Source organism: Tupaia chinensis, unplaced genomic scaffold (assembly GCF_000334495.1).
Source record: "Tupaia chinensis unplaced genomic scaffold, TupChi_1.0 Scaffold000410_1, whole genome shotgun sequence".
In the NCBI taxonomy this organism is placed as follows: domain Eukaryota; kingdom Metazoa; phylum Chordata; class Mammalia; order Scandentia; family Tupaiidae; genus Tupaia; species Tupaia belangeri.
This window is the reverse complement of record NW_006159915.1, coordinates 1,074,367-1,083,234: the sequence shown is the minus strand read 5'-3', so window position 1 is coordinate 1,083,234 and position 8,868 is coordinate 1,074,367. Positions and strand designations below refer to the sequence as shown.

The window sequence follows — 8,868 nt, the reverse complement described above, 5'->3', positions numbered from 1 at the left end:
TCTGTTTTGTTATACGTCCAGGAACGCAGTTAAATGTCTTTATCCCCAAAGGCAACGTGGCAGTTTTGGGCTTGGTGCCCACATTGTTAAAGCTATGTTTTTTCTCAAGCCTCTAGAAGGTTTTTTTTTTTTTTTTTCAATATTTTAAATATTCTTCTTTCTATATGTCCCCTCCCTATCCTCTAGAGGGCTTGTTAAACCAGTGATTGATCTATTTTAAGGCAGCAACTCTGGCATGACTCTTCAGTAGGGAGACTTATTTTAGTTTAACTTTATGGTACTTTATATAGGACCCTTTAGTCATATTCATATCATTTCTATCAATCCACAGTCTGTCTCACCTGTATTTGTTAATGTTTTATGAATTAATCATTGTGTATATGACTGAAAGCCTTTCTTCCCAGTCATAAGCATAAGAAAATCTAAAAATTTTTTTTTCTTCATTTGTAATTCTACTGATTGGATTTTAAGAACTATTTATTAATTGTATTTATTGCTGTTATTATTTCTACAAAATTTGCTGTAGGACAGATGTTCTCACCAGAGAGAGACAAAGAGAATGCAGGAAAGTGAGAAAGCAAGCCAGCAGGTCTGGAACTCAAACTATAGCTGGTCATGTGGGAGTCCAGTGCCTTAACCGCCACGCCACCTACTGGCCCCATGATCGGATTTTTAAAAATAATTTTTTTGTTTAACATTATTTATTTATTTATTTTAAAAATCTGACCAGAGAAGGACAGAGCTAGAGAGAGAGAGAGAGAGAGAGAGAGAAAGTGAGAAAGCAAGCTGCTGGCTCTAGGACTTGAACCATGGTCAGCCATGTGGGAGTGAGTCCAGTGCCCTCAATTACCATGCCACCTGCTGGCCCCTATGATTGGATTTTCATGTGGGGTAGAAAAAATATATTTGGAGTCCATGATTCTCATTGTACATAGGCAGCTTTCAATAAACCATTGGTGAATTGGACTAATGTATAGGCCATGTGTCTTGTCCACTGTCCCCAGTACCTCCCCCCTGCAATTCTACTGACACAAACAGGTGAGGCATGGCTTCCAAGGTCTGTACCTTTGATTCCAATCTCCCTCTGCCAGCTCAGCAATGTGATGCGGTGGAAGGTGTTCGATCCCTCTACACTCAGTTTTCACATTTTGGAAGTGAGAATATAATAGCGCCTACCCTGAAGGATGTGCAGGTGAAGTGGAAGTGTCCATATAAAGAATTTAGAGCAATGTTCGACACATCATACTCCCTAATAACTATTTCATCTTGTTATTTTTGTGTGTATTGTTATCATTATAGAAAATATGAATGAAATCATTCTTTGCTTTCATAGAAGAGAAGAAAAACTGTCTCTCTAACCTCTTCTTCCCAGTTCTGTGCATGTTGGAAACTAGGAATTCCTCAGCTTTCTGTCTAACTCCGGCAGGGTCACAGTGCAACTAACAGTTCCAATTCCTCAGGTCTACATTTATTCATAACCTTGCCTATCCCTTAAATCACTATCCAACCACTCTTAAAAGTGCACAAGTGGGGAACCAGCAGTTAGCGTAATGGATATGTCACTGGACTCCCATGTAGTCGACTGTGGTTCGCGTCCCAGACCCGGTGGCTTAAAACTCACGCCGGGCGTGTGTGCGTGCATGCCCAAGATCCCGAGAGGAGAATGGAGGAGAAGGGATTGCAGCGTGACCATCCCCCCTGGAGGGTGATTTCTTGCTTTCTGTCTCTAATGTCTCTCTCTGTCTGGCGAGTGCACACGCCCTATAGCAAAAATCTCTCCAAAAAAAAAAAAGGTGCACAAGTGTGTGTGTGTGTGTGTGTGTGTGTGTGTGTATCCTAAAGGGTGGCAGAGCAGTCTCCAAAATAATATTAGTTCACTGGGATGAAAGGTTTTTTCCTTTAGCTCTTCTTCTCTTGATAAATCTCATTTACTTACACTGACTCACTGTAAAGCAGATGGAGTAAGGATGGCTGTTTCCCAGCAATGGGAAAAGGGGTTGTAAAGCCAATTCTGGCTTACTAATGATAAGGAGGGTGTTTTTTTTTAATTTTAATTTTAATTTTTATTTTGGTTTTGCCATAGGGTGTGTGCACTTACCAGAGACAGAGAAATAGTGAGAGGGAAAGTGAAAAGTCACCCTACAGGTGGGATGCCACAATCCCTCTCCTCCTGCAATTTTAGATACACATATACAAGCATGAATCTCAATCTGCCAGGTCCAGGACTCAAACCTTGGTTGACCTTATGGGAGTCCAGTACCTTAACCACTACGCCACCTGCTGACCCCAATATAAAGATTTTGAATAGGAGCTAGGCTGGGTCCTGTGACATTAAAACATTTTAATGAACATTAAAATTGTTGTTTTGTTTTGTTTGTGATTATTTAAGAAGATCGGTTTTAACCTCCTGGCTAATAAAGGTTTTTAGGTTGACAAAATAGAAATTTCTATTTTCTTAGTTACTAACCACACAGTCACTAATAAGTTAATCTCTGATATGATTTAAGAATGTAATCTCTTGGCAGGTTTTTGCAGCATTTTGAAGTTGTTGCCATTGGGTGTAGACATAGGGGAAGAGAGAAATAGAAGGATGTGCAATATATCTTGCATATCACTCTTTGTAAGCCATGATACTCCTGGCAAGACTTCTGCTACTTGTGTACATTCGAGCCATGCAATCAACAACAAGAAAAATCCATAAAGAGTCAAGTTCTCAAGTTGAAGACAATTAGCACTTCATTTTATATCTCGAGGGCATGTTTGCTGTTCCAGGAAGGGCACTTTATGCGGAGTTATTCCATGGTACATGTTCAGTGCTGCTGGTCTTGGGGATTCGAGGCAGCCAATAGCTCTTAAATACGCCTGAGTCAGTGTCTCAGCAGCACATTGATTCTACAATTAAGTATCAAGTTAATAATTGTATCATCTTTCTTCTCTTATTCACTATCCTCTCTTTACAGTACATTTTGTTTTTGTTCTGTTTTGTTTTGTTTTGTTTTTCCCCTTGAGAGAAATCATGGGTTTTATTGCAGATGGCAACATCTGAGGCTCCATACTTAGGTACGTGGGTGAGATGAGGACTGAGCCCAGACCTTAGGCTTCTCTTCAGGACCCTTGGAGGCAAACTTCTCCTGCAGTTTCTTCCACATGCCTTTATTCATTTCCTTAAACTCTCCCAAGGTGTCTGTGGACAGGATCAGCTTGTACTCTTCCACGGACAGGCCACTGAAGCTAGTGTCTCTGGGACGAGGGTACTTGTGTTTGTAGTAGTTTGAATGGAGTCGTGCTAAGCTCTGGTACATCTGATCACAAGCCTTAGGCTCTGCAATTTGGGTGTCTTCTCCCTCCCGAAAGGCCTATGCTACCAGCTGCTGCAGGTAAGTGCCCAAGTCCTGTCCCCATTTGGTCTCATCCATGGGCCATTCCTCACAGAGCTTAAGAAATCGCCAGTAGCCAGTACATTTTGGTTTTTTATTACTCTTCCATGGGTGGAAGTTGTATATGGAAGCTAGCAGATGGTCACTGCATCAAATGGGGTCAGTAATAGTCCTTTCTGTGTTTGTCCTTGCCTCTTCTAAGTTCTCATGTGACAGTCCTTTTCCCCCACCATGGCCCAGCCACAGGAAAGAGAATTAGTACAAAGCAGGCTTGGGGTGCCATGTATTACTTTACATATGGCTAAAAACTCCAGGCATTTGAACTTGCTATCTCACTCATCAGTGTCACATGTAATCTTCTTCATCTTTCAAATCAGAGGAAATAATATGTTCCGCATTTTTACAAAAAAGTCGGACTCCCTTGCAATTCCTGAGATCTGAGTTTGGAACTGGAAATGAACCTTTCCAGAACTAAATTAAAACTAATGTTGTCAAGTACAGAATTATGGTTCAGAGGGAAAAAAGAAAACAACCAACCAAGGTTCACCAAATAAATGGTTTATCAGTCCCTCAGTCATCAAATGCCTCCTTAGAAACCATGCTGATGAATTACATGTAAATGAATCAGAAACTGAGGTATGATTAACACAAGCCTTCAAAGAGGAAAAATATTTGGCCATATGCTCTTTTGAATTTTCGAAATATTGTTCAATTTTACAGCTATGCTGAAAAGTAGATTTTTAAAACAGCTTTACTGAGACATAGTTCACATACCATACAGCTCACCCAGTTAAAATGTGCAAGTCGATGATTTTTAATGTACTTATGGTCAAAGACTAGCGCAATCAATTTTAGAACACATGCATATTCCCCTCAAAAGGAAACTCCATAGTATGTAATTATTATCTGTTGTGATGGTTAATTTCAGATGTCACCTTGACCCTATTAAGGACACCTAAATAGCTGGTAAAGCATTATTTCTAGGTATGTCAATGAGATGTTTCCAAAAGAGTTTGGTGTTTGCCTGTGAACTGAGTGAGTAAAGTCTACCATCAATGCGGATGGGCACCAACCAATCATCTGGGGACCCAGAAAAAAAAAAAAGACAGAGGAGGCCCAACCAGGGTGGCATATGCCTCTCATGTGTTGTGCTTGGCTGACTGGGAAAATAATAGGAAGCTGGGCTCCTTTTCTGGTCCTTGAAAGTTCAGCGTTGTGGCATGTGCCTGTAATTCCAGCAACTCGGGGAGGCTGAGGCAGGAGGATCAGAAGCATGAGGGTGATCTGGGCAACTCAGTAAAAACTTGTTTAAAAAATGAAAAGAAAGAGAAAGAGAGCCAGGGATGGTGACATACACCCATAGTCCCAGGAAGAAAGCTGAGGCAGGAGAATTACATGACAAGGACTCTGTCTTTAAAAAAAAAGTCAGCAAGAAATCTATCCCCACATGGACAACCAAGGTTTGAATCCCACCCCAGTGTCTTCAAAAACATACCAAGCACGTGTGCATGCATACTCAAAATTCTGATGAAATGGAGAAATAGAGGCAAAGAGATTGTAGCATGACTATGCTGCTGGGGAAGTTCTCTCTCTCTCTTTCTCTCATTTTCTCTCTCTCTCCTCTCTCTCTTCTCTGGCAATTTTTAAAAAGAAAGAAAGAAAAAAGGAAGGGGTAAGAGAAAAGGTAAATGTGTTTTCTCTCTCATAGCTGAAACACCTTTCTTCTTCTGCCCTTAAACATCAGAACTCTTAAGTTCTCTTAACCTTTGGACTCAAAGATTTCACCAGCAACCCCTTAGGTCCTCAGGCCTTCAGCCTTTTGCTAAGTTACACTATCCGCAACTCTGGTTCTTAATCCTTAGGGCTTAGACTGAGTCATGCCACCAGCTTCCCTGGTCCGCTGACTTGGAGATAGCTTAAAATGCAACTACTTAGTCTCAATAATTGTATGAGCCAATTCGCCTAATAAATTTCTTCTTCTTCTCCTCCTCCTCCTCCTCCTCCTCCTCCTCCTTCTTCTTCTTTTCTCCTTCTTCCTATTTCCTCCTCCTCCTTCTTTCTCTTCCTCTTCCTCTATTGGTTCTGTCTCTCTGGAGAACTCTGACTAATACACTTCTCTATGTCCTATGCCTCCCAGCCCTGAGCATCCACTAATATCTTTGTTGATTAGCTTATTCTGGGTATTTCTTATAAATGGAAGGATGTGATTGTTTTCTTTAAATTACAGGCTTCTTTCACTTAGTCTTCCAGGATTTATCAATGTTGTAGCATGGGTAAGTAAATAAGCATTCCACTCCTCTTTATGAACATTGGATAGATATGCCGTGTTTTATTCATGAGCTGGTGGGTGTTTTATTAAAGAGCTGGTGGAAATTTATGTTCTTTCCATGCTTTAGTTGTTATGGGTGATGCTGCTGTAAAATCCATGTATAAGTACAGTATGGATGCATGTTTTCCTATCTCTTAGTAGAAGGCTAAGAATACAACTGATGAATCACATGATATTCCAAGACTTAACAATTTGAAGAAGTGCCACAGGCTACATTACTGTTACATTCAGGACAGCAGTGTGTAAGTTTTTCAATTTTTCCACATCATTGCCAACACTTGTTATCTGACTTTTTGATTCTGGTAATTCTAATGGGTACGAATTATAATCTCATTATGGTTTTGATTCGCATTTCTCTAATGATATCGAGCACTTTTAAATTTGCTTACTGGCCATTTTTGTTTAGCTTCTTTGGAGAACGTGTATTTAAAACCTTTTTTTTTTTTTTTTGGAGAGGTTTTTTGCTATAGGGTGCGTGCACTCGCCAGAAAGACAGAGACAGAGACAGAAAGCGAGAAATCACCCCCCGGGGGAATGGCCACGCTGCAATCCCTTCTCCTCCATTCTCCTCTTGGGATCTTGGGCACGCACGCACACACACGCAGCATGAGTTTAAGCCACCGGGTCCGGAACTCGAACCATGGTCGACTACGTGGGAGTCCAGTAACATAGCCATTACACTAACTGCTTGTCCCTATTTAAAACCTTTTTATTATTGAGTAGCAGGAGTTCTTTGTATGTTCTAAGTACAAGTCTCTTACCCCATATATGATTTATAGCTATTTTCTCCAATTCTTTTTTTCTTCTTGATAATATCCTTTAAAACAGAAAGGCTTTAATTATTTATTTTTTTAAGAGAGAGTTTTTTTTGTTTTTTTTTTTAAAGAGACTTTTGCTATAGGATGCATATGCTAGCCAGAGAGACAGAGAGCGACAGAGAGACAGAAAGCAAGAAATCACCTCTCCTCCCCCAGATAGAATGGCCATACCACAAACCCTTCTTTTCTATTTTCCTCTTGGGATCTTGGGCATGCACATGCGCCTCGCATGTGTTTTAAGTTGTCAGGCCTGGGACTCGAACCATGGTGGACTATGTGGAAGTCCAGTGATGTAACCATTACACCATCTGCTGCTTCCCAAAGGAGAGCATTAATTTTAATGAAGTTTAATTGATCTTTTTTTATTGTTGTTGATCATGTTTTTTATGTTATTTCTAAGAATCTATTGCCAAATACAAGGTCATGAAGATTTATTTCTAAATTTTCTTCTAAGAGTTTTATAGTTTTGGCTCTTATTACATTGAATTCTTTGATCTATTTTTAGTTACTTTTGTATATATTGTGTGATAACATTTCAATCCTATTCTTTTGCATGTGGTTATTAAGCGGTCTAGCACCAGTTGTCAAAACAATCATTATTTCTCCATTGATTGTCTGTGGAACTCTTGTTGAAAGTCAGTTGGCCGTAGGCACATAGATTTATTTCTGGACTTTTACTTCTATTTATTTGCTTTATATTTTTATCCTTATGCTAGTACCACACTGTCTTGATTAATGTTGCTTTATATGAAGTGTTGAAATTGGGTAATCTAAGTCCCTCTTACTTTGATCTTTTTTTTTTTACGATTGTTTTTTCTATTCTGTTTCCTTGAATTTCCACTTGAATTTTTAAAAAGAAATATTTTATTTAACTTTATATATCATTATTATTATTATTTTCCAGTTTGATCAGAGAGAGAGAGAGCAAGAGAGAGAGGACAGTGAGAAAGCAAGCCACCAAGTCTGAAACTTGAACCGCCATTAGCCATGTGGGAGTCCACTTGCCAAACCCTCCACATAGATTTTAAAATTAGCTTGCCAGTTTTTACAGAGACATCAACAGGGATTCTATTATGTCATTGGGAAAGTCATGATGTACTTTTCAATGTTTTTCTATGCAAAAAAGACTTTCTCGATGATCTAATAGTAGAGAGTTAACTAAAATCTATGTATCAGTTGGGTGATGCTGTGATCTTAACAATGAGTCTTCCAATCCATGAATATAGAATTGTGTTCTACTTATGTAGCTATTCTTTAATTTATTTCAGCAAGGCATTGTAGTTAATAACTTTTGTACTTCTTAAAATATTTATTTAAAAATGTTATTCTTGATGGTACTGAAAATTGAATTTTTTCTTAATTTCATCTTTAAATTACTCATTGCAATTACATAGAAATACAAATAATTTTTGCATAGTGATCCTGCACCTTAACTGAGCTCATTCGTTGGTTCTGTTCAGTTCTTTTAATTCAGAATCTACATCTAGATGTGTTTTATTTCTTTATCTTACTTAATTTCCCTGGTTAGGCATGTGAGAGTGGATATCCTTGTCTCACTTCAGGTTCTTAATAGAAAGTCATTCAGTTTTAGGGACCAGCAGTTAGCGTAATGGCTATGTTGCTGAACTCCCATGTAGACGACTGCGGTTTGAGTCCCGGACCGGTGGCTTAAACTTACACCGGGCATGTGTGCATGCGTGCCAAAGATCCTGAGAGGAGAATGGAGGAGAAGGGATTGCCACGTGGCCATCCCCCCTGGGGGGTGATTTCTTGCTTTCTATCTCTCTGTCTCTCTCTGTCTTTCTGGCGAGTGTGCATGCCCTACAGCAAAAACCTCACAAAAAAAAAAAAAAAGAAAGTCATTCAGTTTTCATCATTAAATATTATGTTAGCTGTGGGTCTTTTGTGGATGTCCTTTATCAAATTGAGAGGGTTCCCTTCTATTTCTAGTGTGTCAAATGTATTTATTATAAAATAGTGTGGAATTTTGCCAAATGCTTTTACTGAGTCTGAGATGACGATGTGTTTTGTTGTTGTTCTGGTATGGTTAATTACATTAATTGGTTTTTCAGCTATTAAACCAATTTACATTCTTAGTGTAAATCTTACTTTGTCATGGTGTATAGTTCTTTTTATATGTGTCTGGGTTTGGATACTTAGTAAATTGTTGAGGATTTTTTTGCATCCATAATCTTAAGAGCTATTGGATCACAATTTTTGTGTTCTTGTTTTTATTTATTTATTTATTATGTCTTATCTGGTTTTGGTATCTGTATAATACTAGACTCATAGAGTTGGAAAGCATTCTTTTTTTTTTTTTTTTTCCTTTTTGGAAAGGTTTTTT

General features: G+C 38.8%; 1 pseudogene; it reads right to left on the bottom strand.

Annotated features, from left to right (window-relative positions):
- Nucleotides 1-3,056: 3,056 nt before the first annotated feature.
- Nucleotides 3,057-8,868, bottom strand: part of LOC102500050 (ubiquinol-cytochrome-c reductase complex assembly factor 2 pseudogene) — a 41,477-nt pseudogene continuing 35,665 nt past the window's right edge.